This window comes from Heptranchias perlo, chromosome 9, assembly GCF_035084215.1.
Source record: "Heptranchias perlo isolate sHepPer1 chromosome 9, sHepPer1.hap1, whole genome shotgun sequence".
NCBI lineage: Eukaryota > Metazoa > Chordata > Chondrichthyes > Hexanchiformes > Hexanchidae > Heptranchias > Heptranchias perlo.
Window position 1 is genome coordinate 69,976,410 of NC_090333.1, and position 21,628 is coordinate 69,998,037.

A 21,628-nucleotide genomic window follows, 5' to 3' on the forward strand; every position below is an offset into this window, starting at 1 on the left:
TCATTAGACCTGGATCTCGCTCTTGAGCGTGAACGGCAGTGAGTTGATTTCTCGGAAAGCCCAGCACATGCGAGACTAGTGATGTCATCGGACACAGTGACACTATTCACTTTGTAATGTAAAAGGTGACACCCCCCCCCACCCCCCCCCACCCCCCCCACTTTCTACCCAATAAACCTGAAAGCAGTCCTTGACCCACACACAATGCCCCATCAGTCACCGCAACTCTCTCCCAGAGTGTTTAGTTTGACGGAGTGATTAGTGACAGTGCGGGTACTTCCGGTTTTCAATTGACCCGTGACTTCATCCTCCTGCGTGTGCACCGGGCCATCCGATGACATCACTTGCAGCACATGCTAAAAAACCATGGCTCCGCTAGTGACCTCACCTCCAATGACGCCACCTCAGCCGTTCTCGTTGAATGAAATGCGCCCTCACTAAACCAACCTGGCAGCTTAAATTATGTAAAATAGTTAGTGCTGTGGATTTGTCAAATTCAGCCTCAGAGAGATGGCGACAGGTCCCCACGTGATGTTGCAGTGCCCATTCATGGGGTCACATATTGAAGGGGCCCACGAGTCAATCACTAGGTTGGCCTGGTGTGGAGAGTTTTCAGAGTCAAAGTGAGGTGGGAGGCTGCTCAATGTGGAGGTCTCACTCCTCCAGCAGACGGTAGTTTGGTGGGAGCTTTTACAGATCGGGCTGATAGCATTCGACAAGGTTCCACATAGGAGACTGTTAACAAAAATGAGCGCACCTGGAATTGGAGACAACCTATTGTCCTCTGCACCTGTCTCCAAACCTGGACATCAGTTCGTCGATACTACAGGCAGACTCCTCCCTATCTACGTCAACCTTATTCCACCTCGGGACCTCTGACTTTAACTTTGGACTCCCTCCCATTATCTCTTCTCTATTCCCTGTTTATTACCAGGACCTTTCGATCCTAATCTTGCGATGTAACCATGCCTATGTAACTTGAGTTTCCCTGTGTCCATTCGCGTGCGCGTTTTGGTTGCCGCTCCGGACCTGAGACCATTACTTCTATTTCACCTTTCTTCTTTTCTCTTTACCCCTCCTAGGCAACCTCTCTTTGTTGTCATAGAAACATAGAAAATTTACGGCACAGAAGGAGGCCAATCGGCCCGTTGTGTCTGTGCCGGTCGAAATAGATTTACCCAGCCTAATCCCACTTTCCAGCGCTCGGTGCCTAGCCTTGTAAGTTATCGCACTTCAAGTGCATATCCAAGTACCTTTTAAACGCAATGAGGGTTTCTGCCTCTACCACCCTTTCAGGTAGTGAGTTCCAGACCCCCGCCACCCTCTGGGTGAAAAAATGCCTCCTTTCATTTTTCCTCTCTCGAGTACTCTGCCCCCTCCTCCCCCCCCCACCCCCCAAATCCCTACCCTTCACCACTCCTCAACCTTCCTACTCTCTTGCCGCTGTCCTAGGCTTGACTCCCTCTTAGATAAGCCCACAGCTTCCCTCTGTGCTTCTCTTGGCATCCTCCGAAGGGCCCGTCAAGGCACTTGTCACTGCCTCCTTACGAGCAGCAACCCCAACTGCTCCATCCTACTCTCTTGCCGACTTTCCTGCACAGCGCGCCCGGCAGGGGCTAATCTTCAGACTTCTTCCCGTTCCACTCACCCCTCCCAGCGCTGACCCTGTGGAGTCTGCCTGTGGAACAGCTATCACCGCCCCTCTCCACATCCCCCTCCAGAATGTCCGTTCACTTGTGAACAAGACCCTTGCCATCCATGAGCTTAGTGTGGATTATTGCATCGACATCATGGCCTTGATGGAAACCTGGCTGATGGGTAATGATACCTTCCCCCCTAATGAAGCCTCCCCCCGGCAATATCTTCCACCACTTGCCCTGCCCACACTGCTGCGGTGGTGGTGTGGCCCTTACCACCAATCACACTTCGGTCTGTCCCCCTACTCCTCTGGCACCTTCTCCTCCTTTGAGCATCTCACCTTGTTCCACCCCTTTCACCTCTCCTTTAAAATCCTCATTCTCTACCGCCCACCCAAGAACCAGACCAAGTTTCTCACTGAGATATCTTCACTGCTTTCCTCCCTCAGCCTCTGCACTGAGCAACTTCTCATCCTTGGTGACTTCAACCTCCATCTCAACTCATAAGAACATAAAAAATAGGAGCAGCAGTAGGCCATACGGCCCCTTGAACCTGCTCCGCCATTCAATAAGTTCATGGCTGATCTTCTACCTCAACTCCACTTTCCTGTCCGATCCCCATATCCCTTGATTCTCCGAGAGTCCAGAAATCTGTCTATCTCATCCTTGAATATACTCAATGACTGAGCATCCATAGCCCTCTGGGGTAGAGAATTCCAAAGATTCACAACCTTCTGAGTGAAGAAATTTCTCCTCATCTCAGTCCTAAATGGCTGACCCCTTATCTTGTGACTATGTCCTCTAGTTCTAGACTCTCCAGCCAAGGGGAAACAACCTCTCAGCATCTATACTCATCATGCTCTCTCTCCTCTCTCCTCTTATCCTCTCTTAATCTCACCCTCCATATAAACTCTGCTACCCACATTTATGGCCACCCCCCTCTCTACTCCCATCGTGTCAATATGGATAAGGCCATCTCTAATCACTTCTATGTATCCCTTTCCACCCACATCCCCCTTCCCCCTCCCAATCCCACTTCCTTCTGTGTTCGCCCCTGGAAAAAACTCTCCCCCAAGTCACTTGCAACGGCACTTTCAAATTCCCAACTTTCTAGCCCTTGGCCCTCCATTCACCACATTTTTGCAGCTACCAATCTGCTCAATCACGCTCTCACCTCCACCTTTGGTGCCCTTGCTCCTATTAAAACCATTCCTCTCTCTCTCACCCTGGTCATTCCCCCGGTATGACCCTTATCTTCGCTCCCTTAAATCCGAGGAACGCATTTCTTGAACGTTTATGGTGGACAACTGGTTTAGCCATTCATCGCCAGATCTGGCTGGACCACATAAAGCACTATCGGGTCCTGCTCTCCTCTGCCAAAACTGTTCACTTTTGCAGGATCATCCCGGAATGCAAAGATAACATCCGGCTTTGTTTCTCCACTACAAACTGTCTTCTTAAACCCCTCTCACCTGCCTCATCCGCCCTCACCTCCAACAACAAATGTGAGGAGCTCATGGAGTACTTTGTCACTAAGATTGAGACCATCCGTTCAACTGCCCCTGCTGTTTCCCTCCCTTCCCCTAGCCTACCAAGCCATATTTCCCCTAAGGTTCCCCCCTGCCCTAGCCCTCAAATTGCATCTTTCTCTAGTTTCTCTCCTGTCTCCCCTCATGCCCTCTCCAAGCTCAACTTGACCATGAGAACCACCTCCCTCGATCCTATTCCCACTCAACTTCCCTTCCTGACCCCCATGTTAGCTGATATTGTTATCTCCTCAGGTACTGTCCCCCTCCCCGTTAAATCTGCCGTCATCACCCTCAAAACACCTCACCTCCTCAAAAAATCCACATTTGACCCCTCTGTCCTTGCAAACTATCACCCCATTTCCAACCTCCCTTTCCTCTCCAAAGTCCTTGAACGTGTTGTCGCCTCCCAAATCCATGCCCATCTTTCCCGCATGTTTGAATCCCTCCAATCAGGTTTCCGTCCCTGCCTCAGTCCTGAAACTGCCATTATCAAAGTCACAAATGATATCCTATGTGACTGTGACCGTGGTAAACTATCCCTCCTTATTCTTCTCGACCTGTCTGCAGCCTTTGACAAGATTGACCACACCATCCTCCTCCAACCCCTCTCCTCCGTCATCCAGCTGGGTGGGACAGCGCTCACCTGGTTCCATTATTATCTATCCAGTCGTAGATCAGAGAATCGCCTGCAGTGGCTTTTCTTCCCACTCCTGCATCGTTACCTCTGGAGTCCCCCAAAGTTCTATCCTTGGCCCCCTCCTATTTCTCATCTACATGCTGCCCCTCGGTGACATCATCCAAAAACATGACGTCAGTTTCCATGTGTACACTGACGACACCCAGCTCTACCTCACCACCACCTCCCTCGACCCCTCCACTGTCTCTCATTTGTCACACTGCTTGGCCGACATCCAGCACTGGATGAGTAAAAATTTTCTCCAACTAAATATTGGGAAGACCAAAGCCATTGTCTTTGGTCCCCGCTGCAAACTCCGTTCCCTAACCACCGACTCCATCCCTCTCCCTGGCCACTGTCTGAAGCTGAACCAGACCGTTCGCAACCGTGGCATCCTATTTGACCCTGAGTTGAGCTTCCGACCACATATCTGCTCCATCACCAAGATCGCCTAATTCCACCTCCGTAACATTGCCCGTCTCCACCCCTGCCTCAGTTCATCTGCTGCTGAAACCCTCATTCATGCCTTTGTTACCTCCAGACTTGACTATTCCAATACTCTCCTGGCTGGCCTCCCATCTTCCACTCTCACTATACTTGAGCTCATCCAAAACTCTGCTGCACGTATCCTAACTCGCAGCAAGTCTTGTTCACCCATCGGCCCTGTACTTGCTGACCTACATTGGCTCCCGGTCCACCAACAACTTGATCTTAAAATTCTCATCCACATATTGAAATTCTTCCATGGCCTCACTCCTTCTTATCTGAACTCGGTAGTGTCAGCGCTGTGCGTTCTCTGAACTCAGCAATGTTAAAGCTGTGCGTTCTTTGACCTCAGTAATGTCAGCGCTGTGCGTTCTTTGACCTCAGTAATGTCAGCACTGTGCGTTCTCTGAACTCAGTAGTGTCAGCGCTGTGCGTTCTCTGAACTCGGTAGTGTCAGCGCTAACTCGGTAGTGTCAGCGCTGTGCGTTCTCTGAACTCAGTAGTGTCAGCGCTGTGCGTTCTCTGAACTCACTAGTGTCAGCGCTGTGCGTTCACTGAACTCAGTAGTGTCAGCGCTGTGCATTCTCTGAAATTAGTAGTGTCAGCGCTGTGCGTTCTCTGAACTCGGTAGTGTCAGCACTGTGCGTTCTCTGAACTCGGCAGTGTCAGCGCTGTGCGTTCTCTGAAATTAGTAGTGTCAGCGCTGTGCGTTCTCTGAACTCGATAGTGTCAGCGCTGTGCGTTCTCTGAACTCGATAGTGTCAGCGCTGTGCGTTCTCTGAACTCGATAGTGTCAGCGCTGTGCGTTCTCTGAACTCGGTAGTGTCAGCGCTGTGCGTTCTCTAAACTCGGTAGTGTCAGCGCTGTGCGTTCTCTGAACTCAATAGTGTCAGCGCTGTGTGTTCTCTGAACTCAGTAGTGTCAGCGCTGTGCGTTCTCTGAACTCAATAGTGTCAGCGCCGTGCGTTCTCTGAACTCAGTAGTGTCAGCGCTGTGCATTTGCTGAACTCGATAGTGTCAGCGCTGTGCGTTCTCTGAACTCAGTAGTGTCAGCGCTGTGTGTTCTCTGAACTGGGTAGTGTCAGCGCTGTGCATTTGCTGAACTCGGTAGTGTCAGCGCTGTGCGTTCTCTGAACTCAGTAGTGTCAGCGCTGTGTGTTCTCTGAACTGGGTAGTGTCAGCGCTGTGCGTTCTCTGAACTCGGTAGTGTCAGCGCTGTGCGTTCTCTGAACTCGGTAGTGTCAGCGCTGTGCGTTCTCTGAACTCGGTAGTGTCAGCGCTGTGCGTTCACTGAACTCGATAGTGTCAGCGCTGTGCGTTCTCTGAACTCGGTAGTGTCAGCGCTGTGCGTTCTCTGAACTCGATAGTGTCAGCGCTGTGCATTCTCTGAACTTGGTAGAGTCAGCGCTGTGCATTCTCTGAGCTCGATAGTGTCAGCGCTGTGCATTCTCTGAAATCAGTAGTGTCAGCGCTGTGTGTTCTCTGAACTCGGTAGTGTCAGCGCTGGGCGTTCTCTGAACTCAGTAGTGTCAGCGCTGTGCGTTCACTGAACTCGGTAGTGTCAGCGCTGTGCGTTCTCTGAACTCGGTAGTGTCAGCGCTGTGTGTTCTCTGAACTCGGTAGTGTCAGCGCTGTGCGTTCACTGAACTCGGTAGTGTCAGCGCTGTGCGTTCACTGAACTCGGTAGTGTCAGCGCTGTGCGTTCTCTGAACTCGGTAGTGTTAGCTCTGTCTGTTCTCTGAAATCAGTAGTGTTAGCACTGTGCCTTGTCTGAACTCTGTTGTCTGCCTGCCAATGACTGAATCAAATTACACATTCCAGAGAACTTGAATTACTCTGCAGCAGACTGGGTCAAATTACACAATCCAGACAAAGCGTTGGGTGAGAATTGTCCTCCTACATCCTGTCGGTTGCAATACCAGAGTGTGCTACTGCCACCATAGTGGTGGCGGTGGATACAGCCATAAATATTGGCCAGGACACCAGGGAGAACTCCCCTGCTCTTCTTCGAAATAGTGCCATGGGATCTTTTACATCCATCTAAGGTCTCATCCGAAAGACGGCACCTCTAACAGTACAGCACTTCCTCAGTACTGCACTGGATTGTCAGGCGTGATTTTGTGCTTAAGTCTCTGGAGTGGGGCTTGAACCTGCAACCTTCTAACTAAGGTGAGAGTGTTACCACTGAGCCATGGAAATGGGCAGAACTTGCTTCAATGTTCAATATCCCTTCTTTAATGCCATAATAAACAAGGCATTGTGACTTGCAGTATGGCGGCCTTATGCCAGGAGACAATTTAAAGGCTATTGTTTTTTTTTATTTGCTGCCCCGAAAATGTTTGCTTCATTCTTTTTTTTAAGGTTCCTAAAGGAGAGACTGTTTATCACTGAAAATTATTACTGCAAATTAACCCTGGTGAGGAATTCCCCCATGTTCCTAAGCTATAAAGATGACAAGAAAGATCAAAAGGACAAATGTTGGGAGGCCAGGCTGATTCAGCACCGTGTGACTACCTGTGCCTCAGATTGTAAAGACCCAGGCGGTCTTATTTGGACCTGTCATCATAGCAATTCATGAGATGACTACACTTTCCCCAAAAACCAATCTCTTGAGATGTGCCAGCTGCTGGATCCTGACCTCTAGCCTATCACTACCAGTGGCAGTGATTGTCACACTGCTTTATGCTTCTATGTCATTGGATCATTCCAGGCTGCTTCAGGTGACATTAGCCACATCTGCCAATTGGCAGTCCACCCTGCATAAAGCAGGTCACTGTTGCCCAGTTCATACCCTTTCCGACGGACATTGCAAAGTAGCAAGATCAAGCGGTCAACTCTTACTGAGGGCTGGGTTCCTTCAGGTTCAGGATGCCTTGGCAAGACTGATGTCGTACTTTGGGCACCCATCGAACTCCATCAACAGGAAAGGGTTTCACTCTTTTAATGTGCAGCTGGTTTGTATTGTCAATCCCATTCTACTTCATTTTAATTCCTACTGTCCTGGAGGCTGCCATGATGTATTTGTGTTAAGACAGTCAACGATGCCATTACTACTCACTGAGCAAACACACATGTCCAGATAGTCGCTTGTGGACCTGGGATACTTCTGCAGACATGGTTGATGACTCCACTTCAGAATCCATGGACAGTACAGCAATGATATAATGAAGCAGACCATTGGGATACTGAAGTCCCGTGTCAGGTGTTTGTTTAGGTCTGGGGGAGCACTCCATTAGAGTCCAGCCAGACTCTCCTGCATCATTGTGTGTTGCACACCATCCCAAAGGGACTGATGCTTACTGCACCAGGTGAGGAAGAGGAAGGTGAACAACACACATGGGCTTGGCAGCCGGACATGTCCTCAAGCAAGGAAGAGGTCACTCATGAGCTTTGCCAGCTGCTTGACAATTGAGGGCTGAACTCATAACAGAAAGCTTCACTTCACTTTAATCGCAACCATGCTCAGTGCAAAAACAGAATCTTCACTACATCCATTCATATCCTTATCATTCCTATTAACTGCACAAACACAGCAAACTGCTCATGGATTCTGCTCCTATGTTTACCTAATCTTCCACCCTGTTCTGAAAAATCAAGCTGCACAGATCAGTTCAATGAGAACCAGACTTTATTGAATCCTGCATTTGCTATCATCCTGCTGCTTCTTACCATCATGTCTCCTCTTCACGCCTACAATTGTGCCCTTCCTTGAGTTTAGCTTCTTACTTCTCCTTGGTTCTGCCTGAAGTGACCTGAGGTTGTAAGGCGAATGACTGGGGCTTTGCAGAAGGACAGAGGTGGCCGCAGAATGACCTGCTTCAGGTTGCTTAATTTATGCTGTGGCAAGTTCAGCCTGGCCCTGGCAGCTCGGTCTCTTTTGTGCAGGCATCAGAGAGGTCAGGTGGGAGGCTGAGGGCTGATAGAGGTCTTTAAGATAATGAAAGGGTTTGATAGGGTAGACATAGAGAAAATGTTTCCACTTGTGGGGGAGTCCAAAACTAGGGGCCAGAAATATAATGTAGTCACTAATAAATCCAATAGGAAATTCAGGAACTTCTTTACCCAGAGAGTGGTTAGAATGTGGAACTTGTTACCACAATGAGTAGTTAAGGCGAATAGCATAGATGCATTTAAGGGGGAGCTAGATGAACAAATGAGAGAGAAAGGAATAGAAGGGTATGCTGATAGGGGTAGATGAAGCAGGGAGGGAGGAGGCTCGTGTGGAGCATTAACACCAGCACAGACCAGTTGGACTGAATGGCCAGGTCCTGTGCTATAGACTCAATGTAACTCAATGTAATTTGATGATCCTGAGGGACAGTGTTATCAAGCATGCCCACAGCAGCTAAACCACTTAGTTGGGTGTTATCTCTGCTTGGTTTTTGTTCAGCAAGTAAACAGATGGAATGGTCCGAATCAAATCTTTGAAGCCCTGAGAAATAGCAGTTTACACTCTGGCACCCAAACAATGGTGCTTGCAAAAGTTAGATGCCAGGACGGAGCTGGTGAGGAGGGTGAGGGCACTATGGAGACAGAAAGGCCAGGATCCTCTTGCAGCTTTTCCTTGGTTAGTTGGGTGGCATCCCTAGAAGGGTGGCAACCCTTGAACTCCCCATTCAGTCTGTCCATCAATACCAGAAGAATTAAAGAACTCATGGAGCAAAAAAGGACGGAGGGAAATTCAGCTTGGGTGTTACTAGTATTTTGTACCCAAATTGTGTTTAAGATGTGAATGGAACGGTCCTGTTCACGTGTATTCAATCACACGGTTATTCACATCCTGGGCACCCTGGCTATCTACATGGATAAATATACAGCTAGCCAAAGACCCCAACAGTCAAGCAGCAGGTTGAATATGTGCACAATAACATTATTTCATATCGTGAGCAGGGGTGGAAATACTGGCACTATGAGGTATGCCTTGAAACATTCACACTGTGCATTGGTGACAGAGTTCAATGCAACGATGGTAGCATAAAAGGGGAATATAAGAAGATGAAAGTTGTGACTAGCCTGAATCTGGAAGCTCCCCTGCTACTTCTCTGTCAACCATTGCTTTTCCCTATATGCCTTTCCAAGAGTTACGGGGTTTCCTCCTCATAGGCAGTGACTGGTGGAAGTCTTTCTACCCAGTGACTGTTCTCTGGCATTGGTTATGGGCAACTAGCTCCTTTATAAAGGGGGTTCACAGTGATGAAGGCCTTTGCTTCTCGCTCAGGTGTTTACAGATGCAGGTAGGCAGCAATCACATCTCATGCAAGCCTTTTATTGTGACCTTTTACCTTAGGTACTGAGTGAAGGCACGCTTGCAGGGGAAGAATAGGGGTCTCATGGTTAGAATCATAGAATCATAGAAAGGTTACAGCGCAGAAGGAGGCCATTCAGCCCATCGAGTCCACGCCGGCTCTATGTGAGAGCAATCCAGCTAGTCCCACTCCCCCGCCCTATCTCCGTAGCCCTGCAAATCTTTTCCCTTTAAATACTTATCCAGTTCCCTTTTGAAGGACATGATTGAATCTGCCTCCACCACCCACTCAGGCAGTGCATTCCAGATCCTAACCACTCACTGTGTAAAAAGATCGCTGCACATTGCTGGTAAGTTGCCAATGGCACATGGTGAGGGAAAGATGGCTGCAATTCTGAAACATGCTTCTCACGTGCCATTGTATCCAAATGTGATTCCCTGCTGTTATTCTAACTGTCCTGGTGAGATCGTTAAATCTCTTCCTACACTGCGTCACCATGTGGCAGGTGGTGAAAGTGGCACTGGCTGCCGTGGCAACCTCTTTCCGTTGTTTGGCCTCTTCTGTTTGCTTCCAACTAGCTGGTCCCTCCTTGCCCTTATTTCAACAAGTAGCACTTCCGTGGAAGCATCTGTGAATCTGGGGGGTGGGGGGCGGTGGGGGGGCTCTAGGCACTGCTGCTGGTGCCTCAGACATCTTGCTGTCTCCCAGCTGAATCGCTGCTGCATCTTCTAAAAATGACGGTCTGCCCCTTTAAGCTGCTGCAGTGACTGAAACGGTCAATGGTCAAGTAAGCAATGAAAGACGCACATAGCGCTGGAAACCTGCCCTGAATACATAATTAGCAGGGCCTGATCAGCGGCCAGAAGTCCTGCCCCACCTAACTTCTGCCGGGAACCCCAATCATGAGGAAATTCCAGGTCCTAATCTCTCTTTTCCTGCAGTTATCTGTGAAGCACCTTGGGGTGGATTTTTTTTCACATTAATGGGGCTATATAAACGCACGTTGTTGTTATATTTTCAATGCAATTAAATCTTATGTATTTTTATTAATTCGGTTATGTTTGCAGTCTGGTTTTAAAATGAATCTGATTATGTCACGTGAGCATTATTCTAAGCGTTCATTCGGGAGGCACAAATTCAGATCTAGCTTCTGATAGTCACCTGACGCAGTTCCTCTGACAGGGCGAACTTCACAATGTCTCTGCTTGGCATCGAGGTGGAACAGTTTACTGCAACAGAGTGCTCCATCATATGGCAGGAAGGAAATATTGATGGCACCATTCCCACTATGCACAGGGATTCAGCTGTTCATGAGTGGGTACTGACAAGGACTGGATCAAATTCTGCAGCCAAAGACAGTTCGACATAGGGTTGCAACCTGCCCAGTTCTGAGCTGGACAGTCTGGTTTTTGAGCGTGCTGTCTGGAAAATTCTAAAATGTAAACCAGACATCAAAAGTCTTGTTTTTTTAAAAACAGAAGGCAACTTTTCAGCTTCAGCATCTTGTGATGAGGAGGTTTTCGTTATTCAGGTTTTCAATTAAATTTTATCATCAATAAAACAAGCATCAAAACTCTCAAAGTCTCATCCCAGTCCTGTGTGCCCTGTAGTGACCCCTGTCCAGTTTTGGACTTAGTTCTACCCTCTTGGAGGGAGTTTAACCGTATAAGTTAGTGGTAGAGATCTAACAAAAACTTAAAGAAACAAACCTCAATGGCTTTGAAGTTATGCAGTGCGCTATTAACACATGGATGCTTACAGTCTTTCTATGAACATAAGAACATAAGAAATAGCAGCAGCAGTAGGCCATCCGGCCCCTCGAGCCTGCTTTGCCATTCAATAAGATCATGGCTGATCTTCGACCTCAATTCCACTTTCCCGCCCCATCCCCATATCCCTGATTCCCTTAGTGTCCAAAAAGATGGACACTAGTTCCTTTAACTGCTATTTTAGTACACACTTTAACCCATTTATTTTAATCATATTAACCAGTTGACAAAGCAATGTCATACAAATGTGTTTTAACACTCGTGCTAATATCTAAGCTCTGGAAATCCCCCCCAAAACCTCTCTGCCTCTCTACCTCTCTCTTCTCCTTTAAGATGCTCCTTAAAGCTTATCTCTTTGACCAAGCTTTTGGTCACCTGTCTTAATATCTCCTTATGTGGCTCAGTATCACATTTTGTCTGATAACGCTCCTGTGAAGGGCCATGGGACGTTTTACTATGTTAAAGGCGCTATATAAATGCAAGTTGTTGTATCGTTAAATATACCAGAAAAAGCAATTGCTTTATTCAAGCAGGAAATGTTCGTTGGGGAACAATTAATATTTTGGCATTCTCCACCTCCCATAGGCAAGGTACACCCAATCTCTGATGAAGTAAGCGGTGCCTGAAATAGTGAACGAGGACGGGGTCTTTTATGACAATGTAGTCCGTAGATTTTAATGTCATTATGTCACAGCGTCACAACAGAAGTTTTTCCTGCTCTGAGTGAGCCCTGAAATCATTTCGAAGCAACCTGGCACATCTGTTCTTTTATGAATCACTGTGAAATAGCATTGAATAATTTACATGTTCATTGGTTTGGATACTTACCTCAGACCAAGTGGGGGAAAATGAAAGCCTTTTTTAACTTTGCTGATTCTCAGTCATTTCTAACAAAATCAAAAGAATCATAGAATCTCACAACACAGAAGGAGGTAATTCGGCCCATTGTGTCTTTGAAAGAGCTATCCGATTCGTCCCCCTCTCCTGCTCTTTCCCCATCGACCTCCAATCTTTTCCTTTTCAAGCATGCAGTGAAACCTGCACAAATGGACACCCCAAAAAACGGACACCTGAAAAAAACGGACACTTATTAACAGTCCCAAATAACTTACATTGTAACAGACACAAGCTGCACACTGAAACCACGGGCACTCGCAAATTATGAACTACGGACAGCCTTCAATGCACCAAGTCAGTTTTTACAACTTCAAATAAGGGACAAGCAGGTCAGAGCAAAACGGCAGTGGGTGAAAGGAATGGTTTTTGTGGAATGGGGAGTTCTTTACCCAGCATCTATAGCGACAGAGAAACCGCTCTATCTCTGGGATTGAAAGTTCGCACGGCTCTATCCCAGAGATAGTGTGGTTTCTCTGCCGCTATGGATGCTGGGTAAGGAACTCCCCATGCAACAAAAGCTGGGAACTGCACCAGGCAATACCACATCTCACTCCACCAGTATGTCAGATACTCCAGCTGCTAACAGCCCCCTACCCATCGTCCAAATTTCAAACAATTAGCAGCTGCAGCACACGGAGGAAGGGGGACCCAGACAGGGGTCTGCAGGACATTAATTCCCCCGCAAGCCAATCTTGTGCTCACCCAATGTCCAGATGTGCACACTTTCCATCAGAAGGTCACTGGACAGCAGGCAGGAGAGGAAACCCTGGATCATTTTCTCCTTCATAACCCAAGACTGCTGAGGCTAATTGTAGCCCCTCTAACACCACTCCAGCTAATGACAGCAACAGCACAGATCGGGGAATGAACTGATCCCTCCATGGTCCGTACAGCTCAGCTGCCCCTGCTTTAACCAGCTTACCCTGACCTTCTTGGTCATCCTTCTTGAGCTGGAGGTAAGTGAGGCCTCTTTGGGATCGAGTTCACTCCAAGATGACGATAGGTTGGTGATGGAGGACTGGAATCGAGCTGACCCTCTGTGTCAGACTTGCTTATCCGATATCTGGACCGGGCACATCCATTGCACACCAAGGTGCTGTTGATGATTGACCAGCTGGCCTGTCTCATTGATGGGACCTGGAGAGGTGAAGGTGTCGCTGAGGGCTGGGATTCTTACTCAACTTCAGAGAACCTTACAGGCAGAATAGTGCTAGCTGGACAAGCAGTGGGGAACTTAGTAATGCACTGTGCTGGTTTAGCTGGTTACACTCCAAATGTTATGTACATTTAGGGTCTTTAAGCTCAGACCCTCGCCAAATTGCGCCTAAGTTCCATAGTCTTAAGTAAGTGGTGTGTGTCCCTACAGAGAGAGAATGTGCATTCCCTATCAGACAAATGGAAACCCCACCGATGTGGGTTTCTCAGGAGTTTGGTTCAGAGATTATTAAGTATAGTGATGGGTTTTCACGATTACCAGAAGCCTGGATGACCAAAAAAAAAGATTCAGTGCAATTGCTGGCAGTAATTTTGTTTTCCATCTAAACCTTAGTGATATGTTTAGCATTGCTCTTTGTGCTCTTCGACTTTCTTTCTTTACTCCTTGAGGCATTCACCACAGGAAGCAATATTAAGTCCCTTAGAGATTTAAAGGAAGTGAAAGAGGATGAAGAGGACCAGCGCAGGAAGTACAGACTAATTAAGTATCATGCAAGGCATCTGTCACCCACCAACAGATATCCATGAACCCATATTTACAGAGCAAAGCACTTGTATCTCAACCTGAGTGATAAGAAGGCTGCACCTCACAGGATGGTGGAAGGCAAACTAGGTGGACCTTGATCTTTTCTCATCTATTGTAAACAATTTTACAACACCAAGTTATAGTCCAGCAATTTTTTGGAAAATTGCTGGACTATAACTTGCTGGACTATAACTTGGTGTTGTAAAATTGTTTACAATTGTCAACCCCAGTCCATCACCGGCATCTCCACATCATTTTCTCATCTAGCAATTCCTATGTTCCTATGACAAATAATAAGTGTGTGACAGGAACTGAGAAGGTTAAATTTATGTCCTAACTGAAGTTGGCACCTCCCCATCTACTCTGCAATTGCCCACTGCTTCTCGTGGCTGCCCATCCAAGAGTTCCCTCCTCGTACTGGGTGAGAGATCAGAGACTAGGGATTCCAAAATGTGTGCCCTCTAGCACTGGTTCTGAGCCACGTTCTCTTTTAAGAAGGAAGTAGATGGTGTGAAGGCTCCCTGCTTGCTAGGATATGAAATGCAACCCAGGTGTCAGTAATGGGGGGTGATAAAAGAAACAAGCAGCTACATATTATGTGAGGCTTTCACTGCTGCCATACATGTTAGGCTGTGAGTGAAGGAACACTTGCAGGGGAAGGAAGTGGTGTGAAAGTTCTGGTGATACCTCATGCTTATTTCTGGTGAGTAGCAGATGATGTTCAACATGGGGAGGGCAAAGTGGGTGGAAATATGAAACAGTCTTATTAACATGCATTGGTACAAAGTGTGACTGCCTCCTTTTAGCTGGTCAGGTCATTGAACTTCTTCCAACACTGAATTGCCATGTAGGGGGTTGATAAGGTAGTATTGAATGCCAAGGCTGCCTCTTTGCCTGTACAATTCATTTAGTTGTTGCCTTTCTTTGCTCAGGCCTTTCTTCCAGACTTTGAGCCCTTAGAACCTCCATGGAGGAGTCTGAGAACTTGGGGACCTCGGGCCCTGCTGCAGCACCCTCAGACATGGGTCATTCTTCCAAGTGCTTGCTTGCCGCTGTTCTATCGGCACCATGCCCCTTTAAGCTGTTGCAGCCAGTTGAACACTGCAACAGTGCAGGATTTCCCTCCTCCCAGAGGTGAGCTCCCAATAGAGAGTGCGAACAGCACCGGGAGCCTGCCACGAGTACGCTAATTAACCCGAGGAAGGAAAATGCGATAGGGTCAGAGCAGGTTCACAAAAGTAGGTAGACACTCATCCCCAACGCACTTCCTGTGGGAACGCTGCTACAGAGAAAAATCTAGGCCTGTCTACTGAGTCTTTGTGAATTTTCCTAATCTCCAATCAGCTATCCTTGTGGTCTCTCTGAGTGAGATTGCCAACTCAGGGTCAATTCTGTATCCAATTATGTGAAGTTTTTGGTTTGCATTCTTCACACATTGCAACTGACAAAAGCTGACCAACGGCTTCAAAAAAGCTGGCACAGCCCCAGAAAAACTGACAACTCAACAGCTGCCCTGAATAATAGCCTTCTAACATATTAAAGGACAGCACATAAAAAAACAGAGTTTAGAAAGGACTGAAATGGAATGTGAGTGCTGAAGGCATCAGATTTATTCCCTGTGAGAGTCTGAGAAATTGTTCTCCCTCCAACTCCTGTTACCCCCACCACATTTTTTGTATGCCTGATTTGGTGCATTTTTCAGTATCTTGGTATGTACAGTCATTTTGAATGTAAATCTCAGTGTAATTTTTTTTAAAAATAAGTAAAACTCATCACCACTCCAACCCCATTTCCCATGATATTTCCAGCCCCTGGCCATTCCACAAGTACAGCTTTGAATCTTGAAGAAAATAAAAACTTCACAGAAGAAAGCAACTGGGCATGGTGCTCTCAGCAAAATGAAAACTTTTTAAGAGCCTCCATTTCAGCAGCTTGTTTGCTGTTTATAACTTCTTTAGGACAACTTACCTCTTTGACCAAGCTTTTGGTCACCTGTTCTAATATCTCCTGAAGTGGCACGTGTCAAATTTTGTTTGATAATCGTTCCTGTGAAGCGCCTTGGGACGTTTTACTACGTTAAAGGCGTTATATAAATGCAAGTTGTTAGAATCTTAGAATCATGGGAAATTTACGGCATAGAAGGAGGCCATTAAGCCCATCGTGTCCGCGCTGGCCGAAAATGAGCCACCCAGCCTAATCCCACTTTCCAGCACTTGGTCCATAGCCATGTAAATTACGGAATTTCAGGTGCACATTCAGGTGCTTTTTAAATGAGTTGAGGGTTTCTGCCTCTACCACCCTTTCAGGCAGTGAGTTCCAGACCCCACCACCCTCTGGGTGAAAAAAGTTTTGCTCAGTTCCCCTCTAATCCTTCTACCAATCACTTTAAATCTATGCCCCCTGGTTATTGACCTCTCTGCTAAGGGAAATAGATCCTTCCTATCCACTCTATTTAGGCCTCTCATAATTTTGTAAACCTCAATTAAATCTCCACTCAGTCTCCTCTGTTCCAAAGAAAACAACCCCAGCCTATCCAATCCTTCCTCATAGCTAAAATTCTCCAGTCCTGGCAACATCCTCGTAAATCTCCTCTGAACCATCTCTGGTGCAATTACATCCTTCCTGTAATGTGGTGACCAGAACTGTACACAGAACTCAAGCTGTGGCCTAACCAGTGTTTTATACAGTTCCAGCATAACCTCCCTGCTCTTATATTCTATGCATCGGCTAATAAAGGAAAATATTCCATCTGCCTTCTTAACCCCTAATCTACCTGTCCTGCTACCTTCAGGGATCTGTGGACATGGACTCCAAGTTCCCTTTGTTCCTCTACACCTCTCAGTATCCTCCCATTTATTGTGTATTCCCTTGCCTTGTTTGCCCTTCCCAAATGCATTACCTCACACTTCTCTGGATTGAATTCCATTTGCCACTTTTCTGCCCACCTGACCAGTCCATTGATATCTTCCTGCAGTCTACAGCTTTCCTCCTCACTATCAGCCACACGGCCAATTTTTGTATCATCTGCAAACTTCTTAATCATGCCCCCTACATTTAAGTCCAAATCATTAATATATATCACAAAAAGCAAAGGACCTAGTACCGAGCCCTGTGGAACCCCACTGGAAACAGCCTTCCAGTCACAAAAACACCCGTCAACCATTACCCTGTTGATTTATGGACCGACACTAAATAAATGCCCCTGTAGCTACAACACTCAGAAACCAGCAGCTCATTTTAAGTTCTTCTGCCTCAAGTTTGTGCTCAACCTACAATGAGAAGAAGTAACATCTAACCAATTGGCACGGACTGCCTGCAAATATATCCTCCAATCAAACGAATGAATTATGATAATCCCAGCCCCGCCCTCCAACTGACATGATTGGTGCTAAGTCTTCAGTCCTGACTTCCAAATGAGCTGATTGGTTGATATTGACAACTTCCAAACCCCCAGTGAGAAAGAGTTTGTTGGAGGGGGGTGGTGGAACTCGACTTGGGCGGGGGACGCAAAGTGGGCGGGATCACATCTGCCACCAGCTGCACACTCCATCCGATATTCCATTCTATTCGACCTGGTCCGTTTTGGGCTACTGACGAAGACCAATTTCTCCTGTGAAATGCTGACAAGTTGAGACACCGTCAGCTTGAAACTGGTTAGTTGGTTGCTTGGTTGGCATGTGTGATTCATACCTGCTAGGAACTGGCTAAAAACCTGCCAAGGTAACCTCAGTTAAAATCCCCACATCTGGCAGAACAAGGAGACCTTCAATCCATTATTCTGACTGGATTCAAATCCAGGCCCTTTTTCAATCAGTTCCTATGGTATATTGTACGGAGGCTACAAGCCATAGGATTTTGTTACTGTTATTAGTATACAGTTTCAAACATTGATTTGTAATAAAACACGCCGCAGGACACCTTTTTAAAGTTGTTTATTTTAGTTAAATTTGGATCCAGATGACTATGATGTTCCCTAGAATGATCATTCAACGATACGTACTTCCCAACTGTACACTACTATTTGACACTTACTTCAGATAATAAATAATCTGTTGAAATTCAGTTTTTTGAGAAGCTGGCACAAAATCCTATTTTAAGTATTAGCTTGAAAAAGAAATGCAAATAATCACCTCATAAAATTCTGATTTTGCCTCTTTTTCCCCCAAGAAAATATAAACATTTTGCAATTAGGAATGGTTAACGAAACAGCTCAAAATACAACTGCTGACTTGCTAATTGCCGCAGTTTCCAAGGCAAGAGAGAAAGCATCAAATGTCACCCTTTGTCAAGAGAACCATGAGCTGTATTTTGTGGTGTGGTGAAAATGACAGAGCTTCATGTTTACCAATAGACAACGAGAAAGATACTTGACATTTTATGTTGAAAACACATTGAGTGAGTTTTACAAAAAAAAGAGACAAGACATTAGACGAATTGAATATAATCCCTTAGGGAGTCTTGCATTCTTCACTGTCTCCTTTCTCATGGAGGTGATAATTATAGCCTGTATCCAGTCCTGTCAACCACTCTGCCACCATCACTTGAAGCCCAGTCACTTCTGGCCCAACATCTTTCAGCAGCATCGCTGGGATCTCATGCGCCTGTGGTGCTTTTTATCGTAAATCATTTGCTTCACTGCATGCTCTACCTATTCCTCGGACACAGCTCTCTGCAACGAGGATCTGATGTCTATACCTACCTTCATTACTGTCATTTCACCCCTTTTACTTGCCCGAGAACCTGTTGTTCAGTTATTCCTTAAACTACATTGCGAGTAGCTCGTCACATTTCTCGATACCACTCTTATCACTGATCAGCTGTAGTTTAACGACCTTTCTCCCACTTAGCATGTTCACCATCAGAAAGGGCTATTTGTAGGAAAGAAACAGGATCAAATGGTTCTGGTTTAAATTTTTCATTCTTATCTGCAGTAGATGACTCTATCCTCCTTCAATTTGTTTCTAAATTTGTGGCATTTTTTGGAAGTGTATACCATCAAGAATTTTTGTGATCTTTGTCTTTCTATTATTTACGTTGGCTTCAAACATCTCTAATTCCGCTTTTTACTTCCCTCCAATTGTAAACCTTTTTCTCTTATGTTCCTGCATTCATATGCTTCCTTGTTCTTATATTTTAGAAAGACTTTTTAGAGAGATTTGCATTCATCCAGGTAATGGGTAATCCCAAGAAAAAGAAGATATGCCTTTTATATCCTCAGGATGCTGTGAAGCACATCACAACCATTGAAGGATAGCAGAACAAGGCAACATAGGAAGATAGGATCAGGAGTTGGCCATTCAGCGCCATTCAATTGGATAATGTCTGATGTGTACCTTAACTCCATCTACCCGCCTTGGCTCCGTAACCTTTAATACTCTTGCTACCAAAAATCTAGCAATCTCAGTTTTGAAATTTTCAATTGACCCCCAGCCTCAACAGTTTTTTGGGGGAGAGAGTTCCAGATTTCCACTACCCTTCATGTGAAGAAGTACTTCCTGACATCACCCCTGAACAGCCTAGTTCTAATTTTAAGTTCATGCCCCCTTGTTCTTTACTCCACCATCAGATGAAATCGTTTCTCTCTATCTATCCTGTCAAATCCTTTAATCATCTTAAACACGTCAATAATCATCTATGCTCAAGGGAATACAAGGCTAGTCTACGCAATTTGTCCTCATTATGAACCCGGTATCATTCTGGTGAATCTGCATTGCACCCCCTCCAAGGCCAATATATCCTTCCTGAGGTGCGGTACCCAGAAATGAACACAGTACTTCAGATGGGGTCTAACCAGAGCTTTATATAACTCTAATATAACTTCCACCCCTTTGTATTCCAGCCCCCTTAAGATAAAGGCCAACATTCCATTAGCCTTTTTAATTACTTTTTGTGCCTGTCCACTAGGTTTCAGTGATTTCTGTACGTGGACCCCTAAATCTCACTGCTCCTCCACGGTTCCTAGCTTCTCACCATTTAGAAAATACTCTGATCTATCTTTCTTAGGTTGAAAGTGGATGAACGTGTGTATAATTTGCAAAAGGAGTAGATTGAGCTGGGACTTCAACCCTCGATCAATGGTGAAGAGGGGGTAGATCAGCCACACACCACTGGAATTTGTGGCAGAACCATTTTTTTCTTCTGCAGGCATTTTCTGATGTGGGGGGGCCATTGGTTGATCTTCCACCCCCTGACCCCTATGTCAGGGTGGGTTACTTCAGGAATTCTGTCCCTTTATGCCATTAAAAGGCCTCAGTGGAACTTGTGCCAGCTAAAAGCTGGTGTGAGTTGCTTTGATGCCTTCTGAAAAGCCTCAAACCCTAAGCAGATTAAGGTAATCGAGCCTGGAGGCTGAATGGCTCATTTTGGAGCCAAAGACTACAAAATGGTAAGATCTTTTCTTTGGCCCTGGTGAGCCTGGGGTCACATCAGGCAATGTGAGTGTGGGCCACTCCACCTTGCATGGCCGGATAGGGGCAGGCACTGCTGATTCATCCCTGGAGGCACTGGCAGCCTCGCCCTGCCATACAAATAATCCCATCTCTGAGATTTGGTCCAGGGTGTCCAGCATGAGGCTAGGAGCGTGTGATTCAGCTCCATCTGGCCTTGAGATTTTCTATATTCCTCTTGTATAGGTCAGGCATGGCAATGTTAGGTGCAGACTACAGCTTCCTCTGCCCAATGATGTGCCTCATCTCCATCCTCAGTAGACCATCACTGCCCTAGTGTGCAATTTCACTTTCTCACACCCACCACTACGAGGCCTCTGTAAGTGTGATGGACAACCTTGTCTCAATTCATGCTAGATTAGAGATGATTTTCTGCTATGGACTCGTGCCCAAGAGTTGAATCGAGACTATCTGAACTCAGCCAACAGACAGAGGAGACTTCCATCTGTCAGTTTTATATTCTTATTACCAACAACTTCATTAACAGGAGTTGTGTTCTTGTTGAAGACCTGAGAGGTGAAGTTCCTTCTTTTGTTAATTTTAGCAATAATGCTTGGTGTAAGTATAAAACATTGTTTCCCACAGGTACAAAAAGATCAAGAACGTTTTTCAAATTGTGATTGATGTTTACAATGTGGCTGCACACAACACAACTACTATTTGATCTATTTTCTGTCTCTTGATGTTACTAGTTCATTCATTGAATACTTTGTTGTTCACCATGTTCAAAGGTTGCTAACAAATTGTAATCTCAGTTAATTGGCACTGAATCAATGTTCTAAAACCAAATTATTGTATGAATAGCATTGATAGACAGTAACCTCGCCTTCTATAGGATTTAACAAAGCAACAATTATGTTGTTTTTGTTAAGGTGAACTGATTAGTAGCACTAAACTCTGTTTATAAAGTTAGTGGCTAGACTTTATGTGATCACGGACTAACATTTTGGTCTTAATCTTTTGACGAACCTGATATTTCACGCCATGGTGAAAGAAATTGATATACTTCTAGGCCTCTGCAGTATTGCTAATCTCCAGTGATCAAATATCAGATATTTTAAAAAGACTCATGAGTTTGTCAAAGAAATTAAACCTATCTGTGATATTAGGATATGCTTCATGTGCCACTATTTGGTCTACTATTTTAAAAAAGGCGTTAGACTGTTTATTTTAATTTCTATGCAATACATTTTTGAGTTAC